The sequence below is a fragment of the Acartia tonsa genome, chromosome 5 (assembly GCF_053477335.1).
Source record: "Acartia tonsa isolate MP-2025a chromosome 5, ASM5347733v1, whole genome shotgun sequence".
Taxonomy (NCBI): domain Eukaryota; kingdom Metazoa; phylum Arthropoda; class Copepoda; order Calanoida; family Acartiidae; genus Acartia; species Acartia tonsa.
In genome coordinates this window covers 8,509,982-8,531,958 of record NC_137264.1, presented here as the reverse complement: position 1 = coordinate 8,531,958, position 21,977 = coordinate 8,509,982, and positions in this window count along the sequence as shown.

Sequence of the window (21,977 nt, the reverse complement as noted above, 5' to 3'; positions counted from 1 at the left end):
TAGATATGTACAATCATAAGATTAAACCCAGTTTTTTTAGCCGGTGCCTTCTGCACCTCGGGGCTAAAAAAACTAGTTTTAATCTCATAATTGTACTTTCTATATCCGCGGAAAGCCGTTTATAATACGATGCGAGAAATAACTATTTTAGATGTTGACACCCATGTTTTGAAATTTTGAATTTACTGTACTTTTTAAATAAAAACTGAAATATTTTTTTGCTTTTCTGTTAATGGTTATAAAAAACGAAGAGAATAAGCCATTAATCATTAAATTCTGATAACTATAAGTAGGGTAAAATTGCTTTCAAAAATGCTCTCATAAAAAAAAACACTGTATATATATGTATGTTTATATATTAATTATTCCCATTGATGATTCACAAAATTACCCCTTCTTTAGTTTAGAATTAGTGGTTGAAACATTTAGACACTCAACTTAATGAACTAAACAATCACAAAACAATAAAAAGTCCCCAAGGTTGTTAATCTAACGAATAAGAAAACGGTATTATAAAACTTTGGAGACTAGACAGCACTCTTGGATAAGCCAACTTATAACACTTTGGGAACTATCCTAATCCTCCCTGGCGAAATGACAATGAGATTTTTTGGTAAATTTGTGGCAAACTTTATTCTTAATAAATTAGCACTTGGCAAAATTATACTGGAGAGATATTTCATTGAAGAATAAATTTTTTTTTTGCCCAAACTTTTCGTCAGCCAATAATAACAGATAAGTTAAACATTGTAAAAATAATATAGTAACTTAACTCGAGTTGTCAACGGCAGAAATTAGGTCCTGAGATGGTTTTAGGCCTGGAAAGGTTTATAACAATTTTATCTGTATTTCTTAAAATAAATTAACAGAATCTTTGTCTGTATGTATGAATGTCTGTCTGTACCGAAGGATCTTGCTAACCGCTGAACCAATATGGTTCTCCTTTACAGTGAAGATTCCTATAGGTCCTGAGATCGTTCTCCTTAATAGGGTAGCTTCTCATAGGTCCTGGGGAGGTTAATAACTATTTTATTTTAATCCTTATAATAAAGTAACAGGATCTTTGTCTGTATGTATGTCTGTCTGTACCTTGCTAACCACTAAACCGACATGGTTCTCCTTTACAGTGAAGCTTCCTATGGGTAATGAGATGGCTTTAGGCCATTTTATTTTTAATCCTTATAAAAAGTAACAGGATCATTGTCTGTATGTATCAAAGAAGATCGCTAACTGCAGAACCAATATGGTTCTCCTTTATAGGGTAGCTTCCAATAGATCCTGGGAAGGTGTATAACTGTTTTGAAGGAGGATATAAGGGGCTATTAAGGGGCGATGGAGAGGCTATGTAGAGGCTATGTTATATAAATTAAGGTAAGGGGCTTTTAAGTGGCGATGGAGGGCTATTAAGGGGCGATGGAGAGGCTATGTTATATAAATTAAGGTAAGGAGCTATTAAGGGGCGATGGAGAGGCTATGTAGCGGCTATGTTATATAAATTGGCTATTAAGGGGCGATGGAGAGGCTATATAGGGGCTATTTTATATAAATTAAGGTAAAGGACTATTAAGGGGCGATGGAGAGGCTATGTAGGGGCTATGTTATATAAATTAAGGTAAGGGGCTATTAAGGGGCGATGGAGAGGCTATTTAGGGGCTATGTTATATAAAATCGGGTAAGGGGCTATTAAGGGGCGATGGGGAGGCTATGTAGGAGCTATGTTATATAATTAAGGTAAGGGGATATTAAGGGGCGATGGAGAGGCTATGTAGGGGCTATGTTACATAATTAAGGTAAGAGGCTATTAAGGGGCGATGGAGAGGCTATGTAGGGGCTATGCTATATAAATTAAGGTAAGGGGCTATTAAGGGGCGATGGAGAGGCTATGTAGGGCTATGTTATATAAATTAAGGTAAGGGGCTATTAAGGGGCGATGGAGAGGCTATGTAGGGGCTATGTTATATAAATTAAGGTAAGAGGCTATTAAGGGGCGATTGAGAGGCTATGTAGGGGCTATGTTACATAATTAAGGTAAGGGGCTATTAAGGGGCGATGGAGAGGCTATATAGGAGCTTTGTTATATAAATTTAGGTAAGGGGCTATTAAGGGGCGATGGAGAGGCTATGTAGGGGCTATGTTATATAATTAAATTAAGTGGCTATTAAGGGGCGATGGAGAGGCTATGTAGGGGCTATGCTATATAAATTAAGGTAAGGGGCTATTATGGGGCGATGGAGAGGCTATGTAGGGCTATGTTATATAAATTAAGGTAAGGGGCTATTAAGGGGCGATGGAGAGGCTATGTAGAGGCTATGTTATATAAATTAAGGTAAGGGGCTATTAAGGGGCGATGGAGAGGCTATGTAGGGGCTATGTTATATAAATTAGGGTAAGGGGCTATTTAGGGGCGATGGAGAGGCTATGTAGGGGCTATGTTATATATATTAAGGTAAGGATTATATAAATTAAGGTAAGAGGCTATTAAGGGGCGATGGAGAGGCTATGTAGGGGCTATGCTATATAAATTAAGGTAAGGGGCTATTAAGGGGCGATGGAGAGGCTATGTAGGGCTATGTTATATAAATTAAGGTAAGGGGCTATTAAGGGGCGATGGAGAGGCTATGTAGGGGCTATGTTATATAAATTAAGGTAAGGAGCTATTAAGGGGCGATGGAGAGGCTATGTAGGGGCTATGTTATATAAATTAGAGTAAGGGGCTATTTAGGGGCGATGGAGAGGCTATGTAGGGGCTATGTTATATATATTAAGGTAAGGATTATATAAATTAAGGTAAGAGGCTATTAAGGGGCGATGGAGAGGCTATGTAGGGGCTATGCTATATAAATTAAGGTAAGGGGCTATTAAGGGGCGATGGAGAGGCTATGTAGGGCTATGTTACATAATTAAGGTAAGAGGCTATTAAGGGGCGATGGAGAGGCTATGTAGGGGCTATGCTATATAAATTAAGGTAAGGGGCTATTAAGGGGCGATGGAGAGGCTATGTAGGGGCTATGTTATATAAATTAAGGTAAGGAGCTATTAAGGGGCGATGGAGAGGCTATGTAGGGGCTATGTTATATAAATTAGGGTAAGGGGCTATTCAGGGGCGATGGAGAGGCTATGTAGGGGCTATGTTATATATATTAAGGTAAGGATTATATAAATTAAGGTAAGAGGCTATTAAGGGGCGATGGAGAGGCTATGTAGGGGCTATGCTATATAAATTAAGGTAAGGGGCTATTAAGGGGCGATGGAGAGGCTATGTAGGGCTATGTTATATAAATTAAGGTAAGGGGCTATTAAGGGGCGATGGAGAGGCTATGTAGAGGCTATGTTATATAAATTAAGGTAAGGGGCTATTAAGGGGCGATGGAGAGGCTATGTAGGGGCTATGTTATATAAATTAGGGTAAGGGGCTATTTAGGGGCGATGGAGAGGCTATGTAGGGGCTATGTTATATATATTAAGGTAAGGATTATATAAATTAAGGTAAGAGGCTATTAAGGGGCGATGGAGAGGCTATGTAGGGGCTATGCTATATAAATTAAGGTAAGGGGCTATTAAGGGGCGATGGAGAGGCTATGTAGGGCTATGTTATATAAATTAAGGTAAGGGGCTATTAAGGGGCGATGGAGAGGCTATGTAGGGGCTATGTTATATAAATTAAGGTAAGGAGCTATTAAGGGGCGATGGAGAGGCTATGTAGGGGCTATGTTATATAAATTAGGGTAAGGGGCTATTTAGGGGCGATGGAGAGGCTATGTAGGGGCTATGTTATATATATTAAGGTAAGGATTATATAAATTAAGGTAAGAGGCTATTAAGGGGCGATGGAGAGGCTATGTAGGGGCTATGCTATATAAATTAAGGTAAGGGGCTATTAAGGGGCGATGGAGAGGCTATGTAGGGCTATGTTATATAAATTAAGGTAAGGGGCTATTAAGGGGCGATGGAGAGGCTATGTAGAGGCTATGTTATATAAATTAAGGTAAGGGGCTATTAAGGGGCGATGGAGAGGCTATGTAGGGGCTATGTTATATAAATTAAGGTAAGGAGCTATTAAGGGGCGATGGAGAGGCTATGTAGGGGCTATGTTATATAAATTAGGGTAAGGGGCTATTCAGGGGCGATGGAGAGGCTATGTAGGGGCTATGTTATATATATTAAGGTAAGGATTATATAAATTAAGGTAAGAGGCTATTAAGGGGCGATGGAGAGGCTATGTAGGGGCTATGCTATATAAATTAAGGTAAGGGGCTATTAAGGGGCGATGGAGAGGCTATGTAGGGCTATGTTATATAAATTAAGGTAAGGGGCTATTAAGGGGCGATGGAGAGGCTATGTAGAGGCTATGTTATATAAATTAAGGTAAGGGGCTATTAAGGGGCGATGGAGAGGCTATGTAGGGGCTATGTTATATAAATTAGGGTAAGGGGCTATTTAGGGGCGATGGAGAGGCTATGTAGGGGCTATGTTATATATATTAAGGTAAGGATTATATAAATTAAGGTAAGAGGCTATTAAGGGGCGATGGAGAGGCTATGTAGGGGCTATGCTATATAAATTAAGGTAAGGGGCTATTAAGGGGCGATGGAGAGGCTATGTAGGGCTATGTTATATAAATTAAGGTAAGGGGCTATTAAGGGGCGATGGAGAGGCTATGTAGGGGCTATGTTATATAAATTAAGGTAAGGAGCTATTAAGGGGCGATGGAGAGGCTATGTAGGGGCTATGTTATATAAATTAGGGTAAGGGGCTATTTAGGGGCGATGGAGAGGCTATGTAGGGGCTATGTTATATATATTAAGGTAAGGATTATATAAATTAAGGTAAGAGGCTATTAAGGGGCGATGGAGAGGCTATGTAGGGGCTATGCTATATAAATTAAGGTAAGGGGCTATTAAGGGGCGATGGAGAGGCTATGTAGGGCTATGTTATATAAATTAAGGTAAGGGGCTATTAAGGGGCGATGGAGAGGCTATGTAGAGGCTATGTTATATAAATTTAGGTAAGGGGCTATTAAGGGGCGATGGAGAGGCTATGTAGGGGCTATGTTATATAAATTAAGGTAAGGAGCTATTAAGGGGCGATGGAGAGGCTATGTAGGGGCTATGTTATATAAATTAGGGTAAGGGGCTATTCAGGGGCGATGGAGAGGCTATGTAGGGGCTATGTTATATATATTAAGGTAAGGATTATATAAATTAAGGTAAGAGGCTATTAAGGGGCGATGGAGAGGCTATGTAGGGGCTATGCTATATAAATTAAGGTAAGAGGCTATTAAGGGGCGATGGAGAGGCTATGTAGGGCTATGTTATATAAATTAAGGTAAGGGGCTATTAAGGGGCGATGGAGAGGCTATGTAGAGGCTATGTTATATAAATTAAGGTAAGGGGCTATTAAGGGGCGATGGAGAGGCTATGTAGGGGCTATGTTATATAAATTAGGGTAAGGGGCTATTTAGGGGCGATGGAGAGGCTATGTAGGGGCTATGTTATATATATTAAGGTAAGGATTATATAAATTAAGGTAAGAGGCTATTAAGGGGCGATGGAGAGGCTATGTAGGGGCTATGCTATATAAATTAAGGTAAGGGGCTATTAAGGGGCGATGGAGAGGCTATGTAGGGCTATGTTATATAAATTAAGGTAAGGGGCTATTAAGGGGCGATGGAGAGGCTATGTAGGGGCTATGTTATATAAATTAAGGTAAGGAGCTATTAAGGGGCGATGGAGAGGCTATGTAGGGGCTATGTTACATAATTAAGGTAAGGGGCTATTAAGGGGCGATGGAGAGGCTATGTAGGGGCTATGTTATATAAATTTAGGTAAGGGGCTATTAAGGGGCGATGGAGAGGCTATGTAGGGGCAATGTTATATAATTAAATTAAGTGGCTATTAAGGGGCGATAGAGAGGCCATATAGGAGCTTTGTTATATAAATTAAGGTAAGGGGCTATTAAGGGGCGATGGAGGAGCGATGTAGGGGCCATCAAGTTGCAATGTAATATAAATTTGGAGAAGGAGCGATGAAGGGGCGATGTAGGAGCGATGAAGGAGCGATGGAGGAGCGATGGAGGAGCTATGTAGGAGCGATGTAGGGGCCATCAAGTTGCAATGTAATATAAATTTGGAGAAGGAGCGATGAAGGGGCGATGTAGGAGCAATGAAGGAGCGATGTAGGAGCGATGTAGGGGCCATCACAGTACAATTTAATATAAATTTGGAGAAGGAGCGATGAAGGAGCGATGTAGGAGCGATGGAGGGGCGATGTAGGGGCCATCAAAGTACAATGTAATATAAATTTGGAGAAGGAGCGATGAAGGGGCGATGTAGGAGCGATGAAGGAGCGATGTAGGAGCGATGTAGGAGTGATGTAGGAGCGATGTAGGGGCCATCACAGTACAATTTAATATAAATTTGGAGAAGGAGCGATGTAGGAGCGATGGAGGGGCGATGTAGGAGCGATGGAGGGGCGATGTAGGAGCCATCAAAGTACAATGTAATATAAATTTGGAGAAGGAGCGATGAAGGAGCAATGGAGGGGCGATGTAGGAGCGATGGAGGGGCAATGGAGGGGCGATGTAGGGGCCATCAAAGTACAATGTAATATAAATTTGGAGAAGGAGCGATGAAGGGGCGATGTAGGAGCGATGAAGGAGCGATGTAGGAGCGATGTAGGGGCCATCACAGTACAATTTAATATAAATTTGGAGAAGGAGCGATGTAGGAGCGATGGAGGGGCGATGTAGGAGCGATGAAGGAGCGATGTAGCAGCGATGTAGGGGCCATCAAGTTGCAATGTAATATAAATTTGGAGAAGGAGCGATGAAGGGGCGATGTAGGAGCGATGAAGGAGCGATGTAGGAGCGATGTAGGGGCCATCACAGTACAATTTAATATAAATTTGGAGAAGGAGCGATGTAGGAGCGATGTAGGGGCCATCACAGTACAATTTAATATAAATTTGGAGAAGGAGCGATGAAGGAGCGATGTAGGAGCGATGAAGGGGCGATGTAGGAGCGATGTAGGGGCCATCAAAGTACAATGTAATATAAATTTGGAGAAGGGGCGATGGAGGAGCGATGTAGGGGCCATCAAGTGGGTTGTTATATAAATTAAGGTAAGGGACTACGGAGGGGCGATGGAGAGGCTATAAAGGAGCCATCATGGGGCTATAGCATAGCCTCTTATCATAAGAGGCGATATGAACGCCCCTTTAAAGGAGCTATTAAGAGGCCATGAAGGAGCTATAGCATAGCCTCTTATCATAAGGGGCGATATGAACGCTCCTTAAAAGGGGCTATCACATCGCTCCATATGATAAGAGGCTATGCTATAGCTCCTTGAAGGAGCTATAGAAAATCATCGCCCCATATGGAGCGATGTCATGGAAAGGACTATACCCGAAGAAAGGGGGGGGGGGTTCTGTGCTCGCTAGGCTCTTTGAGGGAAAACACTATTTAAAAAGCTTTAAGAAACCCACGTCTAATAAAAAAGGTTGGTAAAAAATGAGTTAACAGGGCTAAGGAATTTTTGGTGTAATTTTTCATCACCAGTAATTCTACAACTGATTTGGGTGTAATAAATGTTTTAGTGCGCATACAAAGTTGTTAAAATGATTATAAAAAACTGTCAAAATACCACTAAATACTGACAGATAAAATTAATGATAAACAGCCGCAAAAATCATCTCTCACCGCAAAAATGTAATCAATAAGCAATAATTTTACTGCTACATTTTAAATCATACGTAGGTGCATACTCAATTATGGCAGCTAAATGCAAACGAAAATTTTTTTTCCTCATCTATTCAAATTTTAAAATTTGGCCACTACAATATCATGAATAAGGTATAATCAACAAGTGAAATAAATCTAAAATAATATTTGGGGGGCAAATGGAGATGTCGTCAATTTTACAATGTGTTGCAACCCAACGACAGCTAAAAAATGTATAGGTTTCGTGATTTTTTCCCGAATCAATTTAGTTTTCAATATGTAGCCACACAATCAAAAATCACCAATTTTACACCGATCACTAGAAGATTGGAAGATTTTTTCTCTCAATGTTTTTAATTTCGACGATTTTTTTCCACTAGCTCAATGTTTATTAAAATATTATTTATTTTTTTTCTACTGTTTTGGGTTTACTTCTTATATTAAAAAAATATATATTGTAAGAAAAGATTTTCACATAAGATAAAAAAAGGGTAAATTCCGTTTACTAAATACAGTTAGGAAATTGAAACATAGTTTGAAGTAGAAGAAATAAAATACTACATATCTATTTTAAAATTGACAAAATAGACATTGTTCATTGTCAAATTAAAAAAAAATATACAAATAGAAATTCAACTATTTATAGCTGACTTATAATACATGTTTTGTCATAGGCTTGACAATACATGAGTGGAGAACTTTTTACACAAAATTTGCCCAGTTCACAAATAACTTTAAAGATTGATAAATTTTTCTTCTATAGGTCAACCTAAGCAAGTACAGCCAACAAATACCTTTATTAAATCTCTTAACCTAAAGCCACAATAGGTCAACCTAAAATTTACAGAAGTCGTCTTATGTCTTATGTGAACTAAGCTATAATTAAACCTCTCAAAGCTTTATCGTATGTAATTCGAGATTATAGGAAGCTAGTAAAAGTAGCAGCACAGATTATGACGTCAAAAAATTAACCAATGAGAGGCCACTATAAATTTTACTATTGGTCAATTATAGTGTATACTGGCCTCTCCTTGGTTAATTTTTTTGACATCATATTCTGTGCCGCCACTTTTACTAGCTTCCAACCAGAGCTGACCCTTATGTCAATGAAAAATTGACCACCCTTTCTTACTAAGATCTGTACACGTTCTAACCAATAGTATGACCGGTTGTCCCTCCACTGTTTTCCTATTGGGAAGATGATAAAAGTCCCTCCACAGATTATGATGTCATACTATAGAATAGCCAATGAGAGGCCAGTATACACTGTAATTGACCAATGGTAAAATTTATGCTTGCCTCTAATTGGTTATTTTATCATATGACGTCATAATCTGTGTAGGGACTTAAATCATCTACTCGTATTGGCTGATTTAAGTGTGTCTCTAGATTATCTCTATTATTTCAAGGCGAAATTGTTCACCTTTGCTTATTTTCAAGAATAAAAAAAGAAAGTAGTGTTTTATAAAGTTGATTTCAACCTCCTAACTGTAAAAGGATTTTATGAGAATTTCCATCATTTTTCTTTTAAATTACGTTTCAAAATTACAGAATTTTTAATCATCATTTATAATGTGTATTCCAGTATGTTTTCGAAACCGATCAATATCTGCTGGATTAGAACCGGTTAATGCCATACTAAAAAATTATGTATCGTGTTGCATTTTAGACAATTTTTTTGAATGATAAAAACAAGATTATAATATTTATACCTGTTTTATAAGTCCAGGCCTTGTGCTCCTAGTGGCTAACAAAACTGAAATTAATCTTACAATTTTCAATTTTGCTATCCACGGAAAGCTGTCTTTAATACGATAAAAGTTATACGATAATAGTTATTTCTCGCATAGTATCATAAACAGCTTTCCGCGGATATAGAATGTACAATTATAAGATTAAAACCAGTTTTTTAGCCCCAAGGTGCCGAAGGCATGTGCTAAAAAACTGGTTTTAATCTTATGATTGTACATTTTTATATTCGTAGAAAGCTGGATATACGATGCTAGACATAGCTTTTTCGTATGGATGAGAACCGGTTCCTATCCACCGAATTCGAATGAATACGAGAAAATATATAATTATTAAGTTACAAGGAGGGCGGACATTTTCTAAACTTTGGTATACAAGAAAACGTCTATTAATCAATTCTTTTAAAATTCGAAATGTGCAATTGTCTCGAATCCCAACTAATGAATAACTAGTGGCTTCGCCCCAAGAGAGTAGTAAATTGCACATACAACCTACCTCTTTCATTATTTGTAAATTATATTGTATCAATTCTATTCATTTCATTACCCCACAGCCCTTGAGGTCATATATCCCACGACCCCACATATTTGGCAAGTTTTGGAAAACAACTAAATTAATTTTTAAACCGCCAAATTATTTCTAAAAATTAACAATAGGAATGGGTAGAACACAATCGCTAAATATTTTATAACCAGACAAACCTCATAATAAAGTAATAGGATCTCTATCTGTCTGTACTGAAGGATCACTCTAATAGCTGAACCGATATATTTCTCCTCTACGGGGTAGCTTCTCATAGGTACTGGGAAGGTTAATAAATATTTTGGGTGAGGGTACCACCATACTCCCAGGAGAAATTGACCCTAAAAAAATAATACTCTCCCCCCCCCCTTATTCAATCCCCACCCCATCAAGTGCCCCTAGAGGCCTTACTCATTTATATTAAATTACCATTTTCTCAATATTTGTTACATTGCAGAAACTTTTAATAATTTAACGTTGACATTCCAACCATACCAAAGTATTAGAATGTTCATACAATAAAGCTAAAACAAGGATGATAACATCCATAAGTAGTGAAGATATAAAAATTCACGGAAGGACAAACAGACAAAATGAATTATAGAGAATTATTTAGTTGATAAATATACAATGATTATTAAAAATCACGAAACCTTAATAAAAATATTTTCAATGTATTCAATGCAAGACAGACAGACTGGCGGACGAAGTAAATCATACACTTGATGCTCATTAATACAGGGAATCTTCACCAAAAATTTTAGCCGTCTATCTTCAATAGCAGCCATTTCTATATTCGTAGAAAGCTGGATATAATACGATGCTAGACATAGTTTTTTCGCATGGATGAGAACCGGTTCCTATCCACTGGATTCGAATGAATACGAGAAAATCTAATTTTCTCCATAGCGTTCTAGACATACTGACATAGCGTTCTAGACAAACTAAATGAATTATAGTAAATAATAGAGTTGCTTAGTGTTAAGTGTTAGGATTAGGGATCTAAAATTGATCCAATAAATTGATGTATTCTCCATTGATGAACCACAAAAATACCCCTTCTTTAAATTACTATTATTGTTTGAAACGTTCAGACACTCAACGTAATGAACCAACCAATAAAATTCAACAAAAGTCCCCAGAGCCAACGAATAAGAAAACGTCATTAAAAACTTTGGGGACTAATATAAAAAATGTCTAAAATCCTCTTCCTCCATGGTAAGGATAAACTTACGAGTGATAAAGTTAAAGTAGATGCTTTATTATTTATGTAAGATGTATTTGTATTTTTATGCTAATTTTTCAATTTTTTTGTTTCTTTGTGGGACGTCCTGCAAGTATTTCACCCGTTTTCACACAATTACGCCCAATTATCCAAATATGTGAAGAATATAAAAGATCTATATAGAATTATTACAAAGGGGGAGATTTTTGGTATACATTTCAAAGATATCAGCTGCACCCCTAGCATGTATTGTATAGTGTAAAGGGGGAAGAAAAATAGGTTAAAACCAACCCGAGACACAAAGTTTCCTACCTTTGTTATCTAGCTTATTTTTTTGCTTAAAAACTTTGGGTACTTATATTAAATCTTAATTGGTTGTTTCAAAATAGGTAGTGCCCAACATTTTTAACTAATAATTCTAATCTATAGAAGGGGTAATCTTGATTTATCATAATTGGAGATAAATAGTATTTTATCATGTATTGTCTTATACCTTAAGATCACTAATTTTACTCACTGCCTCTATACCCACTACCCTTTGTTTAAAACCTAAAAACAAGTTTACCCCAACTTTGCTAAATACAAGCCTACTTAGTTATATACTTTTAAAATGAAGTAGACAACATAATTATAAAGTTTTGCACACTCTATGTATATGAATTACTCTGATAGATTTATTATTTCTTCTTCTGCTAAATATTCTCAAACAACTCCCAATCCGTTAGAAATATATAACAAATAAATGGATGTTTTAAAATATTGAACCAAGGATAATTTTGAATTAAACAAGTAGCGCAAAATAACGACAAGGGTGAAAAGGGGAAAAAAAAGAAAGAGATAGATAGAGAGAAATTTGAGAGAGAAGTGAGGAGAGATTTTTGGGACTTGTCTCCTTTCCTGTGATAGTCATTATTGAGAAAAATTGATAGAGAGAGGGAGAGAGAGAGAAAGAGAGAGAGAGAGAGAGAGAGAGAGAGAGAGAGAGAGAGAGAGAGAGAGAGAGAGAGAGAGAGAGAGAGAGAGAGAGGGAAGTGAGAGAGAGAGAGAGAGAGAGAATGAGAGGGAGGATCAACTAACAATTCCAGAAAATAGCTGAAAACCTGGTAATGATCCATACTTAAGTACATAGAAAAATAATAAACATAAATAATAAATATAAAAAGTATAAAATTTTTTTTTTTAACGAGTATTAAAGTTATCATTCTATCAGATTTTATTAGTGTAATGTTTTCTTTGCAAGAAAACTTATTTGTTTTTTTAGTTGCAGCAAAGCTTCTTTACAAGCAATATCTGTTTGTCTGTATTTGTGTAATATTCACATTACATTTACTTTCATTACATATTCTTTCCTTTTTACAAAATATATATCATTTAATACCTATATTTGCAACAACATTTACTACAGAAACTCCAATTATTGATAATTACAAAAACGCCCCCTCTCTTAGTTGGGTTTGGACCAGCGAAAAATAATATAACATGTTTTAATAGAACAATTAATAAAAAAGTTTTTTTTAAATTAAAGCCTTCATAATTTCTCACTGGAACAAGTCTTTCATTTGAACAAGGATTATGATGTTGGTGAGAAGTGTTCCTGTCAGAGCCACCAGAAGTCCTCTGTTAACATCATAGAATCCTTCAGCAGACAAGGGACCAACCAGCTGAAACTTGAATATGGTAGCCAAAAGAAGAGGTTTGCCAGAATCAAATTCTGATACGTAAATTGTCCTAGAAATAGAAAGAAAATTAAATAAGAAATTTTCCAATATTGCTTTGAAAACGATTAATATCTGATGGATTACAACCAGTTCTCAGCCATACTGATAAATTATGTATAGTAACACATTATATCCAGCTTTCTACAAATATAAAAATGTACAATCATAAGATAAAACCTGTATTTTCAGTCCGTGCCTTTGGCTTCTTGGGGCTTATAAACTGGTTTTAATCTTATAATTGTACATTTTTATATCCACAGAGATCTGTTTATAATACAATGCGATAAATAACTAATCTTATCTCTTTTGAACTATTTAGTTGATTTATATATGTAACTTATTGAATCCTATATGTGAATTGTAGAGCAGACAGATTATTTCAAAATTTGCATTCTCAATATCTTAGAATAGATAGTTATTAATCCTTTTATACTCTACACCACCTGCCAGTGGATGTCCAGGGACTGACCCCCTATTTGTCATGCACCCCCAAAGCAATTAAATGATGTGCACATTTGTTGTATGTATATTATATTGTAATCGTTAAATGTATTCTGTTTTATATTTTTAAGAAGTTATAACATATCTTCTTAAAAATATTTTACTTTACTCAAAAGCAGTTGTTTCCTGGTTACAATGCTGCTTGACAAAACTATCCCTCCGCCAACAAATGTGATCTAGCACCCGCTGTGCTGGATATGCACTTACCACAGATTATCCAAAAGATTAATCCTTGCTTGATATGCTTCATCAGCTGCTAACCCAAGATAAATTAAGATCAACAAACACACTGAGCACCAAACTATATTGCAGACACTATTATTCAGATCATCCTTTTCAAAGTTGGTGATAGATATGAAGATAAAGAATGTAGAAACTATGGTGATCAGAGTAAATATGACAAATAATCCTAAACTGACAGATTCTCTGAATTGCTTATAAGATGTCAATAGGTCATAACATCTAGCAGTATATTTATTATCATGTTCGCCATCTAATTCTTCCATGTCAGTGACTAGCTGTATCATTTCATTCTTGCTCTCCCTAACACAGCATCCAAAGAAGTGGAGGTGTGAGAATATGAGCAGGATTGCAACAATGTAGAACATGGCACCAGTCACAAAAAGAATTTTTTGTAGATCAACAACTTCATGACCATCATGTACAAAATTGTAGACCAAGTAACCAATAGTTGTCCCATTCATCTTCAAAAGTATGACAAACAAAAATTTTGGCCAAACAGGACCTAAGTTTAGATAAACAATATAAACCGAAATTTTAACTGTGTTACCTTTAATCATAAGGGCCAAGAATTTTTACTTGTACACAGAACAATAATTGTTAAATGGAAAAAGTAAAATTCAAATAAGATTCTTAACTTTGAGTTATAACTAGGAGGAGAATTTTGGTATGAGATAACACCCCTACACCCCCATAAAAAAAGACACACCTTTTTTCAATTTGTGTGTTTACCTTCAATAACATGATTGCTAAGAGTCTTCTTCAGCTTGTAATTGAGATAAGGACAGAGAGCTCCAATGCTGATAAAAACTATGTCTGTCAAAGCTCCAATGATAGCAAATGCATAGTTACCTCCACTGGCAACTTCAGGCAAATAAATAATAAGCTATAAAATTTTACAAGGTATTTAAACTTCCTAAATAGCTTAAAATTAAATCAAAGCTTGCTCAAATAATTTTACACTATATTAGTGTAAACTTAGCCAAAAATATCTGCTATTAATAAAATGAGAAGTTTCTCATCATAGTTTTAAATATATTTTTCAAAAAAGATTAATTACAACAATTTTGATTAAATATTGCTGCTGAACAATGAAATATTTTTTGTTCTATTATTGAAAGTGATACCTGATAGATAATTTCTAACAGAAATTGATGCAATTGCTAGACTAACAAACAACGCAGTTATCATATTGACTACATGCATTTGAAATTCAGAACTTGGAATAATACCAATACAAGAAAAAATTTTTAACAGCAAAGCACTCAGACTTTGCTTTTTTTGTAGTGGCTTCACAATCATATTCCTTTCAACTGAATATAGTTTAAGTTGGATGTTTGCTAAGCAAATGTTGATTTAATAGGGCAAACTCATTATTTTTATTAATTGCAAACCTGCAATATATATTTATTGAAAAAGTATCTTAACATAATTTTTTCGTAGAAACTCCAAAAATAAATAGAAAAAAATAACAATATATAATAAAAGTAGCTTGATTTCTGTCCGTCCGTCTTAAGCTTAAGATATCTGAAACCACTGAATAGATTGGATTCTACTTCAAGGATTGTATCTACTGTTCATGTGGGGGTTTAAAGTTATTTTTGAGGGGGACACCCCCCTCCCCATAAAAACAAAAATTCCTCCCCTCCATTTTTTATTTTATTTTTTAGTTACCTAATTTTTTTGTACATGAATTTTATTTTTCAATTACCTATTGGGGCAAAGCCCCTAGTCATTTCAAATAAATTTACATTTACAGGGTTGTAGTTTTAAAAAAATTATTTTGCTTTCAAACTATCTGAACAATAAATCATATAAGTTTGTCCTTTTAAAATAAATTACACAAAAACTTAACTTTTCTTTGCACATAATTAATTTTTATTGTTTTTTTTCCAGTGATCTAAAGTGATAAGTCGATGGCCGACAATGTACATCCCCAATGATGATACACAAAATTACCCCTACTGTATATTACAATTAGTGGTTGAAATGTTTGTACTGAACACTCGACTAAAAAAACCAAACAATCAAAATTTAATAAAAGTCCCAAAGGTTGTTAAGCCGACGAATAAGCAAACGTTAATTTAAGATTTTGGGGACTAGTATAATAAACTGCCCAATGTCCACTCCCTCCCTGGGTTCTAGAGTTTGCAAACAGTGTTTAACATTGAACATAAAATAATTATTTTATATAATGCAATTTTATTTCTTAGAACACTAATAATTTTAGTTTTAGTATATTAAAGCGAAATTATTAAAAAATAACATTTAGTTAGATTTAACATTATTTGTATTTAACTAATTTCAATAATTTTACACAAGGTTATACAATCAATTGATTTAGAACTTAAATGTACTGTGGTAGTCCTACAGACTGTCGTTTCCTAGAGGAGCTTCGCTCCTAGCCAACTATTGATAAGATATCAGGTGTCTAATCTCCTCCCAACAAATTCCTCAGCAAACCTTCTATTGTTTGACCGGCGGATTAACACGGTCAAACTGCCAGCAGATAGCCGGGGGAAGGGGTTGCCCCTCCCCCCCTTTTCCAGCAGACCTACCCTTTTCCGGTCGATGACAAATTAATGCCACGCTGTATCATGGGATGGGGGCGTGATTGAAATGTGTAGTATACTCCTTTAAATTAAACTCAATTTACGGGTTTTTATATAATTGCAACGTAGTTACAAGACTTTTGGTAGCAATAAATTGAGACGTTGGGTATCCCTCTAACTGAACCGATTTTTGATTAGTCAACGGTCTAAATTTGTCTCGGCCAGGATATGATTAAAAGCCTAAATCGGCCAAGGAATAGCCGAGTACAATATTTTTAAACTTAAAAAATTAAAAATAAAGAGCTAAATGATTTATTGCGTCTTTCTCTTTTTATCGACAGACGCACTTGGATATATTATTTTCATAATTAATTATATGTATTTCCCATGTTAACGTCACCTTATGTGTAAATTTGGTGAGCTACATTATTGAATAGCGTTGTTAAGTTAGGATGGAAGAATTTTGTAATGAAAGCAAAAGTGGGGTAGAGGATAAGGGATGGGGTAAAACGGGTTATCATAATGTTTTATTTTCTTGACTTTAAGTTAAACTCTATCCCTTTTCCGGGGGACACCAGCCTTACCCCCCAAATGGACCTACCCTTCTTCTTCTCACCTGGACAACACTTCCCCATCATCTCCATTCCCTTTTTTCTGCCTACCCAATATCTATAATTTGTGTATATAAGCTATGATTTTATAATGTAATATTAGTTCTAAATAAATCTTCAATCTGTAACCACTTGGATTATTTGTTGGATAGAATCACTAAGGCTAGGGGCTCTTTCGCCGGACTTCGCCAAATAGGGCTTAAATCGCTTCACCCCTATTACATTACCACCACATTTACAAGAGAAATCGCCAAAAAATTATTTTCTACGAAACTAGCGCCGCCTAGCGGCCGCTTAGATATATTTTAGTAAAAAAATTTCAAATAAAATATTTTTTGTTCCACTCTAGGTCTTTAGGGGCGTAGCCGCTAGTTGGAAATAAAGTCGATTGTTTAGAAAGCTTATTTGCTATGTCTAAACCCTCAAGTTTGGTGTATAGGTTTGTCAAACAATGATTCAACAGTTTTAATTGCTTCTTAGACAATGATATTACTAAAAAAACATTGAAATATTTTTATTTGCTTAGGATTATAACAAAGAACAATATGTCCAGTCATATTGAACCTTTAACAAGGATTACAACAGTCATAAAAGCGAAGCTCTGAAACAATAGGGCCAACTTGTAGAGTGTCAGATCTGAATAAGCAGAATGTGTAAGTATAAACAAAAGATGTAAACATGTTTGTTGCAAAACTGCTCAAATAGTGGATACTGTTGAATGAATGACATTTTTATTACTTGATTATAGATATGCTTCGCTTATAAGATAATTATATCACATAAAAAAGTTGTCAAAAAGATTAAAAGTAAACATGTTTTAAATGGACTTACAGACGTTCTGGTAAAGCTTTTAATACCTTACTGTAAGTCATCATGCAAAGTTTGAAATCGGTAGGACAAGTCTAACATGTCTGAATTATTGAAAAGAGCTAACCGTTATTGACGGACAGAATCTAATTATAGAAAAGCTTCGCTTTAAAAAAAGAGTTCCTAAACATAAGGATACAGATTGAGAGTAAAAGAATTAGAAGGAAGAAATTGAGAAAAAAGATATAAAATAGAAGAAAATAAGAAAGAAATATAAAGAGCTAAAGTAAAACTTAAATAACTTTAACAAAAATTAAATAAAATTAAAAACATTCTCTTTTTATCTATAATACAAAAGTAGAATGATGACTGTCCATCTGTCTGTCCGTCCGTCCTTTAAGATCTTGGTAACCACTGAACCGATTGGATTCTACTCATCAGGGAATATACCTACTGGTCCTGTGGTAGTTTTAGGTTATTTTCTTGGGGGTTGGGACACCCCCAACCCTCCAAAAAACAAAAACAAAATTATTTTTTTTTGCATATATTTTGCGAAATCGCGAAAATTGGTGACTTATTCGCAATTTTTCAGCTCGGATTGGTGATTTATTCGCAATTTTTCTGCTGGGTAGGTAAGAGAAGATGTAATGATTCCCATACTCACATAATTTGGTAAAAATTTCCTCTTGTTGCAAAGCCCCTAGAAGCTAGGGGCGAAGCCGCTAGTTAACTGTTAAAAGACAGACCTAACATTTCTCTTGGATTAAAAAATTATTTCCCTAAAAATTTTGATATAATTTTCCTATTTATGAATTGATATTAAATTTCGCAAATTTTAGAACTTCGTTTCTCAGAAAAAAAGGATAAGTAAATGATATTTTTACCAGCCTCTACGAAATAGATGTCTCTAGGGGCACTCAACCCCCCTTTTATTATGGGGGGGGGTATTTTTACAAGTGGAGGTTATGAACCTCTATTTGACCTATGAGAGGCTTTACTGTAATGAAGAATTAAATCAGTTGAGAGATTAGCGAAATCCTTTGGTACAGACATACACACCCGCACACAATTCTGCCACTTTTATAAAAGGATTATTACCCTTTCCTAAAATCGTCCGTTTATTTGATAGATGCTACATGAAGAAAAACCCAAATATTTAGAACTTGATTTAATTGGAAAGTTGATTCATCTTCAAATGACCTATCACTTAATGAATGACTGTTTAAGCAAATGTAATAACGTAGGGGGAAAAGAAGCAAATATATAATTTGCAAATTTGTTATAATAAGTATACTAACCTTAGTTTGTAATTAGATACAAATATATAATTGCAAAGTTGTTAATAAGTATACTAACCTTAGTTTGTAGTTAGATACAAATATATAATTGCAAATTTGTTAATAAGTATACTAACCTTAGTTTGTAGTAGATACAAATATATAATTGCAAAGTTGTTAATAAGTATACTAATCTTAGTTTGTAGGTAGATACAAATATATAATTGCAAAGTTGTTAATAAGTATACTAACCATAGTTTGTAGTTGTTTCGGAACGCTTGCCTAGCCGTTCTCGAAATCTTATCTCCAAGCCCTCCGAATGACCAACATAGCGAAGTTTACAAATGTGTATTTATTACCATGAAAACAGTGATTCTAAAACAAAAATATAAAAATTAATTATATAATATTAATGGTTTATTATTTTTGTAAGATCGAGGTTGCGTGATTTCAATTTAATTAAAAATATAAAATTTCTAAAAAACTTTAAATTGGCACGAAACATATTAAATAACATCAGAAATTGATAATTTTAGATTCAAATGATCAATAAAATTAAGGAAAATATTCGTATGTCAAAAGTTAGCAGTTAAATGGTCTATTTGTTGAAAAATTAATGTTTTAAATTTCTTCGTAAAAATATACCATACTACACTTATTATTAAGAATTAAAGATAAATTCTTACCACATATGATGTCAAACTAAGCAGGAAGGCTTATTTGAGATCTTCCACGGATTAGAGCGCATGTATATTCAACCAATACATTATTTTTATTCACGTAGCTCTTCACATGGGAATCATCAAAGGAAAAATGCGCGGCTCTTTGTTTGTTTACAAGCGACGCGCGGAGATAGTTAGGAATGCCGCGTAACACACTCATTCTCTGGTGTAAGGAAAAGGGAATTAATGGGTTCGAACTTGCCAGGGAATACAAGAAAATCATTCCAACACACACCCGTCTAGTCACTGGGAATCGAACACAATAACACATCTTAGCATCATGCGTGCAGACAGTGTCCACAAAATCATAATCTCATAACGCATAAATTACAAGAGTTTAAAATGGCATGGCCATCAGGCCTAAAATTAATTATGGTAACTTACGAACACCACAATAACTCAAACCGACTCCACTACCACATAAGGATAGGAATAAGGAATGGGAAAAGCATTCAACATTCATGAAATGCACATTTACCACTCACACATCTCATTATATCATGGCCTCATAATCTCAATTAAAGTTAGAATTACAGACCATGTAATTGCGAATACATGAATTAATAATCAATAGTACCTAAACTTTGATTAGGTACCTACATAATAATAGGCAAATGATTTTTATATTAAAAATCGGATCAATAATTAAATAATCAACTCAAACTTTTAAATCAAAAGAAAGAAAGATTAAATAATGACATTTCTTCTACTAAATCTTTTTGCTAGAAAAGAAAAGTAAAATTTCATAAAAAACTTCTCAAAAATTAGCATTTTCTCCAGCGGAAAAATACTCGGGCTTACATCTAGACATTCTTAGATAAGATAGGTAAGATCCTTAAATCTAACATGTTTTAATAAAATAGATACTTAAATCTAAATAAAATATGACTGTAAAAATCATCAAACATCGGAAAATTAAAATTTCATAATTTTAAATCTTCGTGAATCAAAATTGCGTAAAATAAAATTGCAATTGAAATTTGCAAATTAAATTACCAAAATAAAACAAAAGCTCAATTATAAGAAAAGAACTTCTTTAAATGCTGAGTTTGCAATTTCTCTCTGTTTTAAGAAGAAAGCAACTTGTACATATTCATACAGTCAAAATTAAGGCAATTTGGGGCCTCAGTTAGAATGAACCCCTCAAGATACAAACTAACCAATCTTTCAAATATTAATAATGCCATGTTCCAGCTATCCTGACGGACGTTATGTCTTTCCATCACAATTTTTTGATACTGCATAATTTCCGACAGGATTTCTGGCGCAGGGCTCCATCAACTGAAAATAAACATAATTAATGATGTTTAAATCAAATCAAAAATTAAAAGAATCATGAATAATTCAAGAAACTTTAAAATCATCAATCAAAGCAATCAAATAAAATTATCTTATGCTTTAGTTTTGCCGTTCTGTAGTATGTCTGGCCGAGGTAACAGAGCTAAGATACACTATAGAGCGGTCTTCTTAAGCTTAAATCTTCGAACTCAAAGAATTTACTTAATTCAAGGTGAAAAAATCTGCATTTTTCTTTAGGTACATCGGTTAAAAGGTAAATAGAAATAATTTTAATATATATGTAATATTAAATTATCTATGTGGTTATAATAAATCTTAAAGAAATATTTGTATGATGTAAAAATCTCATTGTGTTACTTTTTATCATATCGAATTTCAATCAAACAAGGATAAAAATGTTCGTATTTGCGTAGGTACCTAGGAAAATTTCCGCGAAAAAAATCCCTGGTCCCGGAAAGACTTAAATCATTGAAAAAACTTGCGTAAACGTATAAATAACTTAAGTTTGCATTTCAAATGAAAAAAATCTTGCGTCGATTTGAAAGTTTAAACGAAATTGCGTCAAAATTTGCGTTTTTTGTCTTTCGAAAAAAATATCTGATAAATCTACCGTAAAAATAAAATTCAAAGTTAAACAAGAACGATACTTATACTAAACTTTGGGTAGATTGATCTTGAGTAGACGTCTTGCGGAAGTCTCGTTACTCGTGGCGGCTGCATCATCTGATAATTTGAACTTGCAAACCACGGTCCTCCCACCTGGGCGCACTTCTTCCACACGCCCCAATCTGAACTTCTTCATCAAATTTGTGCTATCGTCGATCAGCACCACGTCTCCCGGCTCGAGCAGCACCTTGTTGCTGCGCCACTTGACGGACTTGAGTAGCTCAGGCATGAGCTGCTCCTTGTACACCTGATGGAACTGACGGGTCAACTCCTCCAAGTTCTCCAGCCTCCTGGTGATAGGCTCTTTACAACCTGTCTCGAAGGTGCAGATTGCATCGTTGGTCCTGCCGCCTAACAGATCAGCAGGTGAAA